Source organism: Ambystoma mexicanum, chromosome 11 (assembly GCF_040938575.1).
Source record: "Ambystoma mexicanum isolate Mex_15411 chromosome 11, UKY_AmexF1_1, whole genome shotgun sequence".
NCBI lineage: Eukaryota > Metazoa > Chordata > Amphibia > Caudata > Ambystomatidae > Ambystoma > Ambystoma mexicanum.
This window is the reverse complement of record NC_090934.1, coordinates 249728367-249748637: the sequence shown is the minus strand read 5'-3', so window position 1 is coordinate 249748637 and position 20271 is coordinate 249728367.

The following is a 20271-nucleotide window of genomic DNA, read 5'->3' as shown; positions in this document are numbered from 1 at the left end:
AAAAATAAGTGATATTCTATTGGTAAAACAAAAGCCCATTTAAACTAATGAATACCAAGAGGCAGCAACAGGAAGCTCTGCTCTGCAAATGGATTCCACTTTAACATTCTCAAGAGCAGTGCTGCAGATGGGCACAAAATCAACACACATGCAACTGGATCCAGTAGAAGCAATGTGTAACAGGTCAACTGGAGTCAAGGACAGCTTTAGACCCGGGCGACCTAGGTGGTTGCTCGGGGCACCATATTAGCCTCCCCGCCACGCCAGCTCAGGGGAGCCTATCAGGGGCTCCCCAAAACTGGTGTGGTGGGAAAAGGCAGCCTCTTGAAGGGAATTGCGCCCCGCTCTCGTCAGCGCCAGCACCAGAGCAGGGCGCATTTCCTTTCAATAGGGTGCTGATGCTAAAGCAGCATCGTCGCTCTAGTGAAGTGATTAACTCCCCGCTCCGTCACAGGAGCGGGGAGTTAAGCAATTAAATAGAGCACCAGGCGCTGCAGGAGCTTAGGCCGGCCCTGACTGGAGTTTCCGCTCAGGCCTCTCCCAGGTGGGGCATTGACTCTGCTCTGGTACTGGTTGTGTGGCCTACAGACTGTTTCTCCACAGGCTCACAGCAGGGGGAGGGGGAGGGGCTCTACAGAGGTCATGAGCCTACATCGAATCATGTCCAGAGGCTGGGTAGGTGTACCTTGGCCGGCATGCCATCTTTGCCTAGTCCCTGGTTTGTGTGCATCCCTATCTCTATTGGGGTTTTACATTGGCATTTCTATTGGAATTACCCCCACTATGATTGACTACTCTACCTAATGGCTTTTTGCAAGCCTGGCACTGACAGTAGTTCTTCATGCGTTTATTTTGAGCATTCCTAAAAAAAAAAAAACATGTGCTGCTAAAGTGGGTGCTTGACGCTGAACCAGATAACCCAGTGATTCTGCCCACTGCCTCCACTAACGGGTGAATGTTGTCTTTGAGATTGATGTTGTGAATGTAATGTCTAAATGACGAATTTTGTCGGTTATGTCGCAGTAACGAAGGACCGGAGAGAGGCTCACCTGACAACAATTAAGTCCGGGAGCAGCCCACAATGGATTGGGGAGAGAGAGCGAGTGCTGAGTGGCACTGGTAAGGTAGGTGGCCGGCCAGTCAGTGGAGTGCTGGAGGAGGCCACAGCACTGTACAGTGTGGCTTAAAGGAGGTGCAGTGCCAGCTAAGTGTACTTGCGACTTCCAGGAAAGAGAAACAGATTGGCCAGAAAGGAGAGCAGTTAAAGAAGGGGATTGGCGGCTGGACGTGTGCATTTGACACTGTGGTACTCCCGCAAGCATACTCTCGTGCCAGGAGCGTGTCTGGGTACCAGCATAGATGCATTACATTCTGGTAGGTGGTGCCAAAAGGTATATGTCTGGCGGTGACTGGCAAAGGGCCACTCGCTCGGGCAGGCAGTAATTGGAAGAGTCCACCCGGAATGCCTGGGTCTGGCTAGGGGGTCACCCGGAAGGGTGTACAGGAGAATATTTTTAAGGGCAGTTGAACTGCACAACGAAGGGCAAGTGACCCATGGCTATGCTCAATGCAGGGTGTGGGAGCTACTTCCCGACAATAATAATGGGCAACCCAGAAATTGGCAAGGCAACGAGAATGAGATGTCCCCGGCGGTGCCATGGAGTTGTGTATGAACTTGGAATACTGGGTTGCATCAGTAACAGGAGGTTGGGTGATAAGGACGCAGTCAATTTTGCTACGGGCGGGGTTCACCTGTATGACAATGCCAACAATGGGCTTCTGACGGGTATGTTCGGAGAACTAACAAGGTAAGGATGCTCTTGAGAGATAAGGGGAGTGGTGGCGACAGGTTACAAAGGTATGAGGGTGTCAGCAATAGGAGATGTGAGGGGACAGGAACTAGTGGGGGCATTGAGGATGGCAGGGGGCCTCCCCAAAGCATGACAGAGTCACATGGGTGGTCCAATAGAAGGAGGTATGCTGCGGTCCTGCCGCAAGCTGTACCCGCTGGCTTCATGAGTCAGGATGGGGCGAGACAGGCACTGACACCACCAGGGACAGTTGGGACTCCTCAACAACGGAATGCAGTGGCCCAGTTCACTCCATTGAAAGAATATGGGAGTGACTGAACTGGCAGTCGGATACCAGGGCGGGCCGTTCTGGCAAGAACGGAAACCAAACGTGACAAGCGCTCACCAATTTTAAAATTAACTATCAAACACGGGCATGGTAGGGCCACCCGGAAAAGTACTTGTAGGCCAGACATACTTGTGGCCTGAGCAGGGCTAGGACCGCCCTTTAGGATGACTCCAATAAATGTGACCATATTTTTACAACTAAGAATGGTGTTTGTCAAAGTTATTTGAAAAATCAATTTATGATAAGATATGATGTATTACAATGTGTTTTGGGCATAAGTAGGGGTCAGCCTCGCTAAGAAAGTGCCCCGTCCCCTGCAGGGGTTGCTAGAGGGGCAGCTGGCAGAGTAGGCAGCCCCTATGGTCTCCTGTGTCCGGCTCGCCTCCCCTCTCTCTCTCGGGAGGCGAAAGGGGCAGGCCACCACGGTCCAGCTGGAACCAGCTGATCCTGGGGGCAGATAAAATGACACGAGCTGCGAGAGCTCTGTCTCTTTTGCAGCCTGGGCAACAGCAACCACTCACCCTCCCAGCTATGGTGCATAAGTGTGGCCCAACAAGACTTATTGCATGTGTTAACCGCAGTTTACTTTGTTGTGTAGGGTTGTAATGGCTATGTTTAAAAAATGTGTTTTCTAGCATAGGCAGAGTTACAATGGAAGTCCTAGAGAAGGAGGTATGCTGTAGTCCTACCCAAGGGCGCCGAGTACGCGGGTGCTCTGGGGCTCGGGTACCCCCAGGGAAATGCCATCTGCGTAAAAGTCCCTATACTTTTTTTTGTTACGGGCACTGGCACTCACCGGAAAAACATGAAGTCGGTGCCCCTGGTCCTACCGCGAGCTATACCCGCTGGCTGCATGAGCCAGGATGGGGTGAGACTGGCACTGACACCATTAGGAACAGTTGGGACTCCTCAACAACGGAATGCAGTGGCCCAGTTCACTCCATTGAAAGAATATGGGAGTGACTGAACTGGCAGTCGGATACCAGGGCGGGCCGTTCTTGCAAGAACGGAAACCAAACGTGACAAGCGCTCACCAATTTTAAAATTAACTATCTAAACACGGGCATGGTAGGGCCACCCGGAAAAGTACTTGTAGGCCAGACATACTTGTGGCCTGAGCAGGGCTAGGACCGCCCGTTAGGATGACTCCAATAAATGTGACCATATTTTTACAACTAAGAATGGTGTTTGTCAAAGTTATTTGAAAAATCAATTTATGATAAGATATGATGTATTACAATGTGTTTTGGGCATAAGTAGGGGTCAGCCTCGCTAAGAAAGTGCCCCGTCCCCTGCAGGGGTTGCTAGAGGAGCAGCTGGCAGAGTAGGCAGCCCCTATGGTCTCCTGTGTCCGGCTCGCCTCCCCTCTCTCTCTCTCTCGGGAGGCGAAAGGGGCAGGCCACCACGGTCCAGCTGGAACCAGCTGATCCTGGGGGCAGATAAAATGACACGAGCTGCGAGAGCTCTGTCTCTTTTGCAGCCTGGGCAACAGCAACCACTCACCCTCCCAGCTATGGTGCATAAGTGTGGCCCAACAAGACTTATTGCATGTGTTAACCGCAGTTTACTTTGTTGTGTAGGGTTGTAATGGCTATGTTTAAAAAATGTGTTTTCTAGCATAGGCAGAGTTACAATGGAAGTCCTAGAGAAGGAGGTATGCTGTAGTCCTACCCAAGGGCGCTGAGTACGCGGGTGCTCTGGGGCTCGGGTACCCCCAGGGAAATGCCATCTGCGTAAAAGTCCCTATACTGTTTTTCGTTACGGGCACCGGCACTCACCGGAAAAACATGAAGTCGGTGCCCCTGGTCCTACCGCGAGCTATACCCGCTGGCTGCATGAGCCAGGATGGGGTGAGACTGGCACTGACACCATTAGGAACAGTTGGGACTCCTCAACAACTGAATGCATTGGCCCGGTTCGCTCCATTGAAAGAATATGGGAGCGACTGAACTGGCAGTCTGACACCAGGGAGATCCGTTCTCGCATGAGCCGAAACCGAAGTGAGGACGCTCGCCTTTTTTAAAATTAACTGATATGAGAGTGACTGAACTGGCAGTCGGATAGCAGGGCAGGCCGTCCTCCCAAGAACGTAAACTGTCGTGAAGAGCGTTCACCTGTTTTAAAATGAACTATGTAAACACAGGAATGGCAGGGCCGCACGCCAAAGTATTTGTAGGCGAGGCATACCCGTGGCCTGAGCAGGGCTAGGACCGCCGTTAAGATGACTCCAATAAATGTGACCATGTTTGTACAATTAAGAATGGTGTTTGTGGAAGTTATTAGAAAAAACTATTTATGATAAGATGTGATGTATTACAATGTGTTTGGACCTAAGTAGGGGTCAGCCTCCCTATGCATATGTCACGGCCATGAGATGTAGCCCCAAGACACTGCATCTTTGCTCAGGCTGAGCCACCAATGCATATCACGATGGCCCTGGGCTCGAGGCCTACATATTTATCGAGACGTTGGCAGTATATGCTGCAGATTTGCTGTGTCGACGCCTTGGCATCCTCCACACTGACTCTGCCCGGCGTTCACACATGGCTTTGCCCCACCAGTATGCTCTGGTCAGGCTTTGATCATGAGGACTACACAGCAGCTTTAACCAGACCCTAGGCATGCAACAAAATATGTAGTTGCCGAATTGCCATAAGTATGTGCCTACAAGTTCCGGCATGTATGCAAAGTCAGAACTCAGGGCTGGCTCAAGGTGCCACGCATGACATGGGTGGGAGCAACTAGCAGCTACGGCATTAGTTCTGCTCATGCCCGCGTTCAGGGTGTATGCAAAATACAAACTTTATCAAACAAAATACTTTCTTCCAGGCCTTAAAGTCTACACGCTTCAGATGTCTTGACAAAGCGCTTTGAAACACTTGCCTGTGTATAGGCACTATAAAAATAAACAATACCAAAGAACTACATCTACTGTCTCTCAAATACATGCAAATTGAGAGAAGTTGGCCAGTTTGATGAGTTACTTCCAGTGGTTGAAGTGAGAGTGAACGGTCCTGAGCGGTTTTCCACTCCTTTTATTTTTTACTGTTAACAGCTCCCCTACTTTTTGCAACAATTTTCACCATTCCGGAACTGAGCTTAATGAAGTTGAAGCACACTGCTCCACTTACCACCAGATATCAGTTACAGCGAAACTGAAATCTATTTCAACTCGATTGGCTGTCAACCAGCGTGACTGCAACGCTTGAAAAATGTTGCATGTTGCTCCTTTCCTTCCTTCCCTGTCCCCCGCCGAGTCACTGTTCCACTACTTTTTTGGTACACTGGTTACTTCACTATGCAGCTTGTGGTTTTAAACAGAGTTGATGAAAAAATATTCTTTAAAATGCACAACCTGCAACACATTTCACCAACAACAAAACACTCCCTCTAGCGTTCTACTCAAGCAGTCTGTCACAAAAAGAATGCGGACAAGGTTTAATTGGTGCCAGAGCAAATGTTATGTCCCAGTCCGACCATGTTTGCCCAAGCTCTGGTCTTGAGCCTATCACACGGAGTTCTCGGGCCTGCGCGTGCGCATGCGCACACACGAGCTCTACCCAAGACCTGGGCGTGAGGCCTACTCGCAGCCTCTGCCCAGGCCCTGGGCGTTGGCAGGGCACGGCATTGTGTGGGTGAGTCACCACAGGCCAAGCACCTGTGTGTGAACTCTGACTTAGCCCCCTGTGAGCAGCAGGCTCATTGATGAGCCTCATGCCTGAGAGGCAAACACCTGCACCCGCCCCCGCCCCTCCCAGCTTCCCTCCTCCGAAGCAGCGAAACGAGTCCAGGAGGCAGAGACACAGAGCCAGGCCAAAAGCACTTTCACTAGAGCCCTGCACTTAGAGTGGGAGGGCGGAATGTCTGGGAGGGAATTCGGGATAGGAGAGCCTAAGCGGGGAAAAGAGGGGGAGGAAGAGAGGGAGAGATATGAAGAAGGGAAAGTGAGGGGGGCGGGGTGAGGGGAGTAGGAGAGGAAAGCAGCAAAAGGAGTTCATGGCGATTGGAGGGAAGGAAAAAGTAAGGGATGGGTGAAAGAGATATGGTAATGAGAAGGGAAAGTCAAAAGGTAGAAATTGGACAGAGGGGGAGAAAAAAATCAGGAAGGAACGTGAGGGAGAGAAGGATAGGTTAAAAACCAGAGAGGGAAAATGGATGAAGAAAAGAGAAAGAGAACGTGAAGGGCAACGATTAGAAATAAATGCGAAAAGTGAGTGATGAGCGATGAGGAGAAAGATAAGTAGGGTAGCGGACTTGTGCAGCAGGTACGATATTAAGGATGCGGGCAGGGATAATGAGGGCGGAGTCTCTGGGGAGAGAGTAACACGTTAAGGAGAAGCAACATGGAATGCAGATCAGCAGCGAAGTTAGATGAGAGATATAAGGAGGCCACAGAACTCCTGCTAGTCACACGCCTGTATAGATATGCGTGAACACGGTCTCCTGCTAGTCACACGCCTGTAAAGATATGCGTGCACACGATCTCCTGCTAGTCACACGCCTGTATAGATATGCGTGAACACGGTCTCCTGCTAGTCACACGCCTGTATAGATATGCGTGCACAAGATCTCCTGCTAGTCACACGCCTGTATAGATATGCGTGCACACGATCTCCTGTAAGTCACACGCCTGTATAGATATGCGTGCACACGATCTCCTGCTAGTCACACGCCTGTATAAATATGCGTGCACACGATCTCCTGTAAGTCACACGCCTGTATAGATATGCGTGCACACGATCTCCTGTAAGTCACACGCCTGTATAGATATGCGTGAACACGGTCTCCTGCATGCACACAATCTCCTGCTAGTCTAGTCACACACCTGTATAGATATGCGTGCACACGGTCTCCTCACTCCTGCTAGTCACACGACTGTATAGATATGCATGCACACGATCTCCTGCTAGTCACCTGTATAGATATGCGTGCACACGGTCTCCTGCTAGTCACACGCCTGTATAGATATGCGTGCACACGATCTCCTGCTAGTCACACGCCTGTATAGATATGCATGCACACGATCTCCCGCTAGTCACCTGTATAGATATGCGTGCACACGGTCTCCTGCTAGTCACACGCCTGTATAGATATGCGTGAACACGGTCTCCTGCTAGTCACACGCCTGTATAGATATACGTGCACACGGTCTCCTGCTAGTCACACGCCTATATAGATATGCGTGCACACAATCTCCTGCTGGTCACATGCCTGTATAGATATGTGTGAACACGATCTCCTGCATGCACACATCTCCTGCTAGTCACACACCTGTATAGATATGCGTGCACACGGTCTCCTGCTAGTCACACGACTGTATAGATATGCGTGCACACGATCTCCTGCTAGTCACACGCCTGTATAGATATGCGTGCACACGATCTCCTGCTAGTCACCTGTATAGATATGCGTGCACACGGTCTCCTGCTAGTCACACGCCTGTATAGATATGTTTGCACATTATCTCCTGCTAGTCACACGCCTGTATAGATATGCGTGCACACGATCTCCTGCTAGTCACACGCCTATATAGATATGCGTGCACACGGTCTCCTGCTAGTCACACGCCTGTATAGATATGCGTGCACACAATCTCCTGCTAGTCACACACTTGTATAGATATGTGTGCACACGATCTCCTGCTAGTCACACGCCTGTTTCACACGCCTGTATAGATATGCGTGCACACAATCTCCTGCTAGTCACACGCCTGTATAGATGTGTGCACACGATCTCCTGCATGCACACGATCTCCTGCTAGTCACACACTTGTATAGATATGCGTGCACACGATCTCCTGCTAGTCACACGCCTGTTTCACACGCCTGTATAGATATGCGTGCACACGATCTCTTGCATGCACACAATCTCCTGCTAGTGTAGTCACACACCTGTATAGATATGCGTGCACACAGTCTCCTGCTAGTCACACGGCTGTATAGACATGCGTGCACACGATCTCATGCTACTCACACACCTGTATAGATATGCATGCACACAATCTCCTGCTAGTCACCTGTATAGATATGCGTGCACACGGTCTCCTGCTAGTCACACGCCTGTATAGATATGTTTGCACATTATCTCCTGCTAGTCACACGCCTGTATAGATATGCGTGCACACGATCTCCTGCTAGTCACACACCTGTTTCACATGCCTGTATAGATATGCGTGCACACAATCTCCTGCTAGTCACACGCCTGTATAGATGTGTGCACACGATCTCCTGCATGCACACAATCTCCTGCTAGTCTAGTCACATACCTGTATAGATATACGTGCACACGGTCTCCTGCTAGTCACACGCCTGTATAGATATGCATGTACACGATCTCCTGCTAGTCACACACTTGTATAGATATGTGTGCACACGATCTCCTGCTAGTCACACGCCTGTTTCACACGCCTGTATAGATATGCGTGCACACAATCTCCTGCTAGTCACACGCCTGTATAGATGTGTGCACACGATCTCCTGCATGCACACGATCTCCTGCTAGTCACACACTTGTATAGATATGCGTGCACACGATCTCCTGCTAGTCACACGCCTGTTTCACACGCCTGTATAGATATGCGTGCACAAGATCTCTTGCATGCACACAATCTCCTGCTAGTCTAGTCACACACCTGTATAGATATGCGTGCACACAGTCTCCTGCTAGTCACACGGCTGTATAGATATGCGTGCACACAATCTCATGCTACTCACACACCTGTTTAGATATGCATGCACACGATCTCCTGCTAGTCACCTGTATAGATATGCGTGCACATGGTCTCCTGCTAGTCACACGCCTGTATAGATATGTTTGCACATTATCTCCTGCTAGTCACATGCCTGTATAGATATGCGTGCACACGATCTCCTGCTAGTCACACACCTGTTTCACATGCCTATATATATGTGTGCACACGATCTCCTGCATGCACACAATCTCCTGCTAGTCTAGTCACACACCTGTATAGATATGCGTGCACACGGTCTCCTGCTAATCACACGCCTGTATAGATATGCATGTACACGGTCTCCTGCTAGTCACACGACTGTATAGATATGCGTGCACACGGTCTCCTGCTAGTCACACACCTGTATAGATATGCATGCACACGGTCTCCTGCTAGTCACACACCTGTATAGATATGCATGCACACGGTCTCCTGCTAGTCACACACCTGTTTCACACGCCTGTATAGATATGCATGTACACAATCTCTTGCATGCACACAATCGCCTGCTAGTCTAGTCACACACCTGTATAGATATGCGTGCACACGATCTCCTGCTAGTCACCTGTATAGATATGCGTGCACACAATCTCCTGCATGCACACGATCTCCTGCTAGTCACACACCATTTTCACACGCCTGTATAGATATGCGTGCACATGATCTCCTGCATGCACACAATCTCCTGCTAGTCTAGTCACACACCTGTATGGATATGCATGCACACGATCTCCTGCTAGTCACATGCCTGTATAGATATGTGTGCACGCGTTCTCCTGCTAGTCACACACCTGTATAGATATGCGTGCACACAGCGATCTCCTGCTAGTCACACGCCTGTATAGATATGCGTGCACACGGTCTCCTGCTAGTCACACGCCTGTATAGATATGCGTGCACACGGTCTCCTGCTAGTCACACGCCTGTATAGACATGCGTGCACACAGCAATCTCCTGCTAGTCACACGCCTGTATAGATATGCGTGCACACGGTCTCCTGATAGTTCACACGCCTGTATAGATATGCGTGCACACGATCGCCTGCTAGTCACACGCCTGTATAGATATGCATGCACATGATCGCCTGCTAGTCACATGCCTGTATAGATATGCGTGCACACGATCTCCTGCTAGTCACACACCTGTTTCACACGCCTGTATAGATATGCATGCACACGATCTCTTGCATGCACACAATCTCCTGCTAGTCTAGTCAAACACCTGTATAGATATGCGTTCACATGATCTCCTGCTAGTCACCTGTATAGATATGCGTGCACACGATCTCTTGCATGCACACAATCTCCTGCTATTCTAGTCACACACCTGTATAGATATGCATGCACACGATCACCTGCTAGTCACACGCCTGTATAGATATGCGTGCACACGATCTCCTGCTAGTCACACACCTGTATAGGTATGCATGCACACGATCTCCTGCTAGTCATACGCCTGTATAGATATGCGTGCACACGATCGCCTGATAGTCCCATGCCTGTATAGATATGCGTGCACACGATTGCCTGCTAGTCACACGCCTGTATAGATATGCGTGCACACGGTCTCCTGCTAGTCACACGCCTGTATAGATATGCATGCACACGATCTCCTGCTAGTCACACACCTGTATAGATATGCGTGCACACGATCGCCTGCTAGTCACACGCCTGTATAGATATGCGTGCACACGGTCTCCTGCTAGTCACATGCCTGTATAGATATGCATGCACACGATCTCCTGCTAGTCACACACCTGTATAGATGTGTGCACATGATCTCCTGCTAGTCACACACCTGTATTATTATGCGTGCACATAGACATGCATGTACACGATGTGCGCTGTGCACAAGAGATGTGAAGCTAGTGGCCCCCTTTGCGGCTATCTACTGTCTCCTCTCCACCGACCGGTTTTTGGAACATCCCCTCTTATGATTTCTACTGTAAAGCCCCACGCGAAGGTATTACTTCCGCCACCAATCAGACGTCTACTACAGCGCAGGACTGCAACCTCTCAAACAAACACAAACTGGGTCCCAGGTGATGGGGTCAGAAGAGAGAGAATAGACGAGGGGTACCGACGGAGGAATGATGGGGGAGAAGGAGAGGTTTATGGGGAGAAGAAGGAGAAAGTGGAAAAGAGGCAGTGCAACGACCTGCCCGGACCTTATACTCTCTGACCTAAGACCTTTTAAACTACATTTTATTCTTCGAGACGGGAGCGACTGATACTGAATGGCACGTGGGCCAGAAGAATGGATAATCAGTACTTACCCATATGCAGAACTGGTTTTGCCTGTATTTGTCACTGGTTTCTCCTGTGTTGATTAATGGCCTGCACGCTGGCGGTTTCCTGTGCTATTAATACTGGCCACCCCTCAATTTAGTACTGGTTTCACCTGTACTGAAAACTTGTTTCTCCACTGTCGTCTCTAGCGCTTTCGCTCTGAACCTCATCTCTTAGTTTTCTGTAGTTTTTCCACTCACACTCCCGGAGCCCTCTCGCACGTCTCTGTTGAGCTTTATGCACGTCTATGCGAAAAGGGCGAGCATACTCGTCCTTAGCACTTAAAGGGTTAAAGCAGTAGATTCGTGCATCGTTTGCAGGGGTCTGCACATTTTGGCTCTCCAGATGTTTTGGAATACAACTCCCATTATCCCCAACCAGCATAGTCAATAGCCAGATATGGGAATTGTAGTCCGAAACATCTGGAGAGACAAAGGTTGCAGACCCCTGGTTTAAAGTAATGTCTAGGTTCACCTTGGAGGGCAGCAAGATACTTGCAAACATATGTAAATGTTCTCTTAGAAAGTGCCCCTCAAAATCACCCATACGGGGGAGACTTCCTGTCTGAAAATAAACACACGGCAACATTGTATCACTATACTAGAGGGTGGACAAATAGCAAAGCATTACATTTCTAACTAGGGTCCTCATTACAAGTCTCGCGGTCCGGAAATGAGGGTGCCGGTAGCAATGTACTGGCACCCTTTCCGGACCACCAGACTGCGAGAATGCCTGCAGGGGCCGATGCTCGCAGCCGGGCTGACATGCCGGGATCATCGGCACCTGCAGGAATGCTTCATGTCCCCATTCCCCAAGGGAATGAGGACTTCCAGTTCCCGCTGCTTGACATCCCGGGAAACCAGGACTCCCGGTGGCACCGGGATATCAGGCTGCAGTGCGGCTTTTACGGGGTTGCCGGAAACCGGCATCCCGGGTAATGGGGCCCCTAGGTCTGCCTATCTACCCATCTATCAATTATTTTTCTTGTCTACACATTCTATTGCATATTATGCATCAGACATTATCAAATACATCTCCCTGCCTGTCTTTCTATCTCTATATCTCTATCTACCGATACATGTATCTGTTTTCATTCTTTCTGCCAATGTACATGTCTTCACACCTATCTATCCATCTATATACTCACCCACCTGTCTATATCTGTCTATCCATTTATCTATCATCCCTGGCTTCCTACCTACCTATATATCTGTATCTATCCCCACTGCCTATCTACCTGTATCTCTCTACCTATCTACAAGTCTATTTACCCCCGCTACCTACCGACCTATTTGTATCTATCCAAATGCCTATCTATCTAGCTATCCAGCATCCCTAGCTTTCCACCTACCCATCTGCATGTATACAACTATCCCTCACTACCTACCTGCCTGTCTGTATCTATCTATCCCTCACTACCTACCTATCTATATATCTATCCACCTGCCTGTCTATCTATCTAGCTAGCTCTACCTACCATCTGTAGCTATGCATCCACGCCCCTATCCATCCAGCTATCTACCCACCCTAGCTAACTGCCTACCCATCTGTCTGTATCCATCTATCCCTCACAACCTATCTGTCTACTGATCTATCCCTCACTACAGGCCTGTATTTATCTATATATCCACTTACTTGTCTATCCATCTATCTAGCCATTCCTTGCTACCTACCCACCCATCTGTCTGTATCATCTATCTAGTTAGCTCTAGTTAGCTCTCCATAGCTGCGTGCCTACACATCTGTATGTATCTATCTTTTATATACACCTGCTTATCTCTCCCTCTACCTGGCTATCCATAGCTACCTTCCTGCTCATCTGTCTATATCTATCTATACAGAAATGTACATATCCCTAGCTGCCTACTCAGCCATCTCTCTATCTCTGTCTCCATCTTCATCCTGCCTATCTATCCATTTATCTAGCTCTCCCTAGCCACCTACCTACACATCTGTATGCACACATCTTTTATATCGACCTGCCTATCTATCCACCTATCTAGCTATCCCTAGCTGCCTTCCTGCCCATATGTTTATATCTATCTATATAGCTATCTACATATCCCTAGCTGCCTACCCACCCATCTCTCTATCTCTGTCGCTATCTATCCACCTGCCCATCTATCCATTTGTCTAGCTCGCCCTAGCCACCTTCCTACACATCTGTATGTATTTATATTTTATATAGACCTGGCGATCTCTCCATCTATCTAGCTATCCCTAGTTACCTACCTATCTCTCAGTATCAATCAATCTACCTATAAATCTATCCATGATATGATATGACATATATGATATGATGATATATGATATGATGAGTCATTTATAACGCGCCTGTAGATACGTGTTTCTAGCTATCTCGTGTTACCTACCTACCCAGCTGTATATATCTATTAATCTATCTAGCTATCCCTAGCTACCTACCTACACATCCATCTGTATCTATCTTATATATCGGCCTGCCTATCTATCCATCTATCTATCTATCCCTAGCTACCTACCTACCTATCTCTCTGTATCAGTCAGTCTCTCTACTTATCAATCTTATCATCAATCTAGCTATCTTGAGCTACCTGCCAATTCCCTTGGTGTACCCCGACAATGTTATCAACTGGGAGGTGACTATAACTTCACCCACAAAGTCGCTCAGGATGCCAAACACTTGTGTCTAGTATCCAAATATCCGTGGGCACTGCCAAGCCAAATGAACAAAGATCACTGGAGAGTGTGTGCTTCTCATACATGCGCCAGAAGTGACCAGAAAACATCTATCTATGTAGGATAATAGGGGTGTAATAGGATTGTTGCAGGAACTTAAGTTGTAGCAACTTGAATTCGCCATTGAGAGCCACCCCTTTGATCTGTGCACATCAATAGCGCCAGACACCGTCCGACAGCGGAATACCCAACGATTCCTCCCACTTCCCATGCCCCACTGCAGCACACCCCACCCTATTATCTACGATTGTGGGCTATGAAATAGAGTCCGGTTTCCTGTTATCTTCCGCTACTATCATGTCACAATGTCAGGAACTTTAGGAAATGGTGGGAAGAACTCCTGGAAAGTGGTCTTGAGTAGGAAGTATAAGAACCAACCTAACGCATTTGTAACACCCAATAGTTTAAACTCTTCCAAAGTTGAGAAATACATAACCTACTCATACATTGCATGTATCCTCTCTAGCTAGTCAAGGGAATCCCTGGAATGTGTACTAATGGAAACAGGGGCGAGTATAAGACTTCATGACGCGACTTGCCCTGTATGCGTTGACAGGCTCTGCACGTTCCTCTCTAGCCATACAGAGCAGGGAGGTGAGTATCACTGTCCTAAGAAGTGCCGGTGATGCCAGGACCTTCTCAATTTGCAAGTGTGGTCTGTCTAGCATGGGTGTGCACCAGTAAGATAAAAACACAGCCTGTTCCGCGTCGTAATAGGTTTCTAGTTTGGGGAGCACTATTCCACCCCCATCTAGGGGGCAGTCCGTTTGTGCCAACCCACAGGGGGTTGCTTACCCGTCCAAATAAACTTTGATATTACTGAGTTCACCTCTTTAAAAAAGGATTGCGGTATCAATAAAAGAACGTTTAAAAAGATATGGAGGAGCCTAGGCAGGAATACCATTTTAACAAGAGAAATCCTACCAAGTAGGGCGAGCGGGGGCGGTGCTGCCTTCTGTGCCAAATGTTGATCATGACCTGAGTCTGTTCCAATAATTAAAAAAAACTCTTTTGGAAAAGGGTGATGGAAGATCTCGACAACTCTACTTCCAGATGCCGAGTACTGTCCATGTGCCACTGAAACCCAAGAACATTTGGATACTCTTCCATCAGGTCAGTTAGTGAAAAAAGCAATGATTTAGCAGGATTCATTTTCAGGACCAGAACATTTCCCAAATTCGAGAACATCAAGAAGTATTGGCGACAGGTCACTGACAGGGTCTGAAACATACAATACCATGTCGTTTGCATATAACAAGATCACAAGCTTATGATTCAACATTTGGAATGCCTGTGAATATGCCGCTCCCAGATTAATTCAGCTAAGGGCTCGATAGCCAGAGAGAATAGCAGGGGGAGAGAGGACGCCCTGTTTCGGTCCCCTACCCAGTTTAATCAGTCTAGAGAGTTGTCCGTTGACTCACAAGCGCGCCACAGGGGTAGTGAACAACAGGGACACCATGGAGACGAATCCTGCCCTACACCATAAGCCTCAGAACTGTGAAAAGAAAAAGGGCCACTCAACAGAGTCAAATGCATTCTCTGCATCTAATAAGGCAGCCACTGGTGGCCGTTGTCGTTCAATTGTTGAGAAACGGCCAAACAACCTCTGCAAACAGTCGTAGGTGGACCTCCCAGGTATGAAACCGCCTGATCTGCCCTTACACATTTAGTCATCAGGGGGGCCAACCTAGAGGCCAAGATTCGTGCCAGAATTGTATTATCCATATTTATAAGAGATATTGGCCTATAGAAGGGGCATTCATTTGGCGTAAAGCGCTATATAAGCCTAATAAATACAAATGCATTCATCAGCCGATTTCCCCGTTTTCAAAAGGAGTATGATGACCGCCTCTCTCATCGTCTCCGACAACCTACCATCCAGCAGTGCTTGCAGAAACACCCGCAGGAGATCTGGCGCAGGACTGGCCAAGAAGGAGAAACCATCAGGACCAGGGGTTTTACCTGAAGGGAGAGCGTGGATCACACTCTGTAGTGTAATAGGACTGCCCAACCACTCCTGCTCCCCTTGATCAAACCAACAAAGTGCTACCTGATCGAGGAACTACTCCAGGGACACCGGGGATGCAGTTATTTGAGAGGAGTAGAGGGTTGCGTAAAATTCTTGTATGAACTCCCAGTCAATGTGTTTTAGGTCCCCTGCTTTGCCCCTGATGGCTGAAATAGGGGATTTGGGAGCTTCAACCCTTGACACATGAGCCAGTAACCTACCGGGGCGTTGCCCCGTCCCCATATTGCCAGACTGATATGTGTCTCCTCAAAAATGTCACCTCTATTTGAGCCACTTTGCAGAAAGCTTCTAGTTCACTCTGCAACTGAACCTGTTTAACAGGAGCTGGAGAATGGTTTAATTCTGCCTCTATCTCTCGAATCCGAGTCTGACTATTCGCTTGCTCTGCCCTAATTGTTTTAAGTATGCCTGCTTCTTTTGCTATGCATTCCCCTCGGATAACACATTTAAACGTGTACCACAAAATCGAATCAGAGGCTACTGAGCCCTCAATTGCCTTAAAAAAGGCAGTGATTCTCCCGTAAATAGCCTCTCTACACAACACATCCATCAAATTCTCATTCTTAAAAATCCAGGAGCCCCTATGTCCTGCTTTGCCCTGTATAGTCACTGGAGCATAGTCCGGCAACGTGTGAGCCGGTATGACACCATCTGTGACCCAAACAGCTCCCTTCTCTGACACCAGAAAATAATCCAACCGGGGTGATGACTGGTGAATCGCTGACCTAAACATAAATGCCGTCACCAGAGGATGACGTTCCCTCGACACATCACTTAATACACAGGTAGTGCAGATGTGTTGTAACTTCTGTGTGGTTTTAGAGGACTGTCTAGGTTTTCCGCTCATTCTATCCAAGTAAAGGTTCCTCACAGCGTTGAAATCCCCCACCCAGAGAATTACGCTATGGGGAAACCTCAGCAACTGCCTTTCGATCCACTCCAGCGATTCGGAGTTGGGACCATAGTAATTAACCAACGTGACGGCCTGGCCACTTGTTACCCCATTGACAATCAACACTCTACCCTCAGTATCCTTCAGAGCTTCTACGAGGTGAAAGCCCACGGTTCCTCAGACCATAATGCACCCCGTGGGGTACCTAGAAAATGAGGAGAAATATCTATGGCATCCCCACGATTTAGCAAATCTGGATTCCACTGCGGGTGGCAAGATGCATTTCCTGTAAGAACGCTATATCCACACTATGCCTTTGCAAATATAGTAACACTCTGAAGGCCTTGGAAGGACAATTAAGGCCACAAACATTCCACATCATGCCTAGCACCTCCATTTGCCATTCATTCCCCATCACTATAACAGGCTCCCAGATCATCATCGTCATATCACCCCTGGTGCCCAACAGCAGGACCACCCAGAGCTGCCCAATTGGAGAAAAAAAAACAAGACAGAGTCAAACATATGACCAGCTTGTAAATATTGAGAACTTGCTGTCTAAAACAACTAAAGATTAACCAACCAAACAACCCCAAAACTCCCCTCATAGCCACCCTCAGCCCCACCAGCAACCCCAATCTTCCAGTTACTATCCCCCATAACCGCAAAGCGCATGCTGCCCCTTTGCAGGATGACCACTCGAGGCCCAGCCACCCCTGCTTGCCCCTCTGATTAATTCACACCTCAGCCTGGAACAGCAACAGACACCTGCGTACCAGCATAATGCATGTGTATCAACCAAGTCCCCTGTCCCGAGGACTGCCATGATTATTCTTATTCGCCCGAGTCTTGGAGTGACTAGACGCTGCGTCTAGGCAATCACACGCGTCCTCCTGTGTTTGAAAAACAATGTCCTCCCACTATGCTCAACTCAGAACCTTGCAGAGAACAACATAGCGTACTTTAGACCCTTCGCTCTGAGCCTCTTCTTAACATCTGTGAATGTTCTTCTGGACGCCTGGACATTATTGGGAAAGCTGCACTTGGTCTCCTTTGTATGTGAGGGTACCTCGTTCTCTGGAGTGGCGCAGGTTAAAATCCCTATCCCTGTAATTAAGCAGTTTGGCAATGATAGGTCTGTATGGCATGCCAGGCATGGAAGGCCCCGTTCCCCACAGACACAGATGAAAAGCCATCATGGCCAAGGACTCCACGTAGAATAGCCTCCACCAGCAATTCCATTGAGCCCGAATTTTCAGACTTTGGGACCTCCATGATCCAACGGTTGTTCCGATGGGATCTCGATTCCAGGTCATCCTGCTTCTCCGTCAATTTTTAATAACTTTTTTCATTTAGGCCAGTTCTCTGGATGTCAATGAGGTTTAATCCTCCACAGTGGAGACAGGTTTCTTCCTCTTCCAACCTATCAGCATGTTTGTTTAATCCGACCTGCATATGGTCAACTTTACAGGTCAAAGTGTCCAATTTATTATCCAATGAGTGCATGCCTGCTTGAAGTTGAGAAAGCATGACTTAATTTCCTGCAAGGCCAGAGGAAATGGTAGCTTGCGGATCTTCTACAGTCTCTGCTTCCGGTTCTCCCCTGGTAGATGGTTTGCCCTGAGAGGGAGTTGAAAAAGAAAGTTTGACTGATTCTTATCTGATTTGCCCATTGTGTCACGGAGGTGGTGGTGAGAAGCCAAAATGATGCAACAGCTCCAGTTACGGTGAGTATATGCAACTCGCGCAGTGCACAGTAGTGTATGTCACCAAGCAAGACTCTGAGGCTACAGCAGTGAATCCCCTCCAGGGATAAGCCTACCTATTCCCTGTGGGGATATGCCAGGCAGCAAATGTGCACTGTTATTGGAGCAGAGAATTGCAGCATACATGGATATTACAGTAATGCTGCTGGCTCAGTGACTACAGCCTGAGCCTCACAGTGTAGTTCTCCCAGTGCAAGAGCTGACACACATAGCAACCTCACCAGCTATGACCACATTTAGGAGCAGTCAGAGTGATGCCCTGCAAAGCAGAATATAGCCGCTCCACCGCTAGAAAACCACAGCAAACAGCACTGCCTCCACAGTGTCGGATTAGGCAAAGTAGGCACTGGCCTATGGGCCCCACTCCTTTTAAGGGCCCCGAGACAACGGATAAAAAAAAGCAGTGCAGAAAATTAAAACGTATTAGAAGATCATTTGCAGGGGCAGGTGACATTTCGACTGCCAAGGGGCCTCAACACGGTTTAATCCTGCAGTGTGCCTCTGGCTCCTTGCTGCCAATCTTATCGCTGCTCCCCTCCACAAGGCCAATGTGAGGCCAGGCTCTGTGATTTCGCCTCACCTGCGATGGCCGCACCGCAGGTTGCACGAGACCGCTCCCACATTGCTCCAAGTGCCACCCCTCAGAGCAGGTTCTGTCAGCTTCGCTGCGTACCACCCTTTGGGGCACGTGTGCACCCTTGATGTCTTCTTAAACTGCTGCACATGCTGGGCCACAGCAGTGTAGCGCCCGCCAAACTTGCAGGGCCGCTCCTCAAAGGAAGGGCACAAACAGCTATTTTCCAGCACAACCAGAGATCGGATTCAGTCCCTTGGGGTACTATGGACCATCATGCAGCAGGTGTACACTGAGTTCAGCCGATCCACAGCCAGTGGCATATGATTATTCCCGGATTTGGAGGGGACGAGCAGGGAGCTCACACAAAGGTAGCCATTTTAGTGAGTCTCGTGAATGCCCTCAACTATTGGTTAGTCAACTTGGCATGGGTTTTGTGGTGCTGCCCGTTTAAGGGTTTCGGCACGTGGCGGAGTGACATTGCACTCCGCTGCATGCCTTTAAATAAAGGGGGCATGCCCGCGTCGCGCAGTGCGACCAGGGAGCCCGAGCCTACAAGATGTCCCTGTGTGAGTTTTTGCCAGAGGGGGGATTGGGGCTCATGGACGATCGCTTGGGGGGTATGGGACACCCCCACAACATCCGGCAGTGATAATTGCTGCAATTTTTTCACATGAACGAGTGACGGAATCCACTTGTTCCATGCCTGGGGGAGGGTGCGGCCCACGTGGCGGCGGCCATTTGGTCCTTCATGATACGGATGTTTCGCAGTGCTCCGGAGGGGCCCGTGAATGCAATCCATGCATAATTTTGTGAAATTTGAATAGCTGACAGCTAGTCCTACATTGACATGCCTGGAATTCTGATTTTTATGCAATTGTCAAGGTGAATCTCATCAAGTGAAGGTGAGGTACTGGTGGGATACTGGCTATTCTATGCATCTACACTAGACCTCCCTGGCTTAATTTTTGGAAACTCCTCACTGAACGTTGGGGGCTTGGTTACACCTTCAGGGACCATTTACCCTGTCTGGACTTTATGTTGAGTGCTCTGTGCCCTGGAGCTGTACTGGTGGGGATTTCTGAAGATCAAGAAGGCCTGCAAGGGTTTTGTCCTGTGTGTGTCCTGGTGT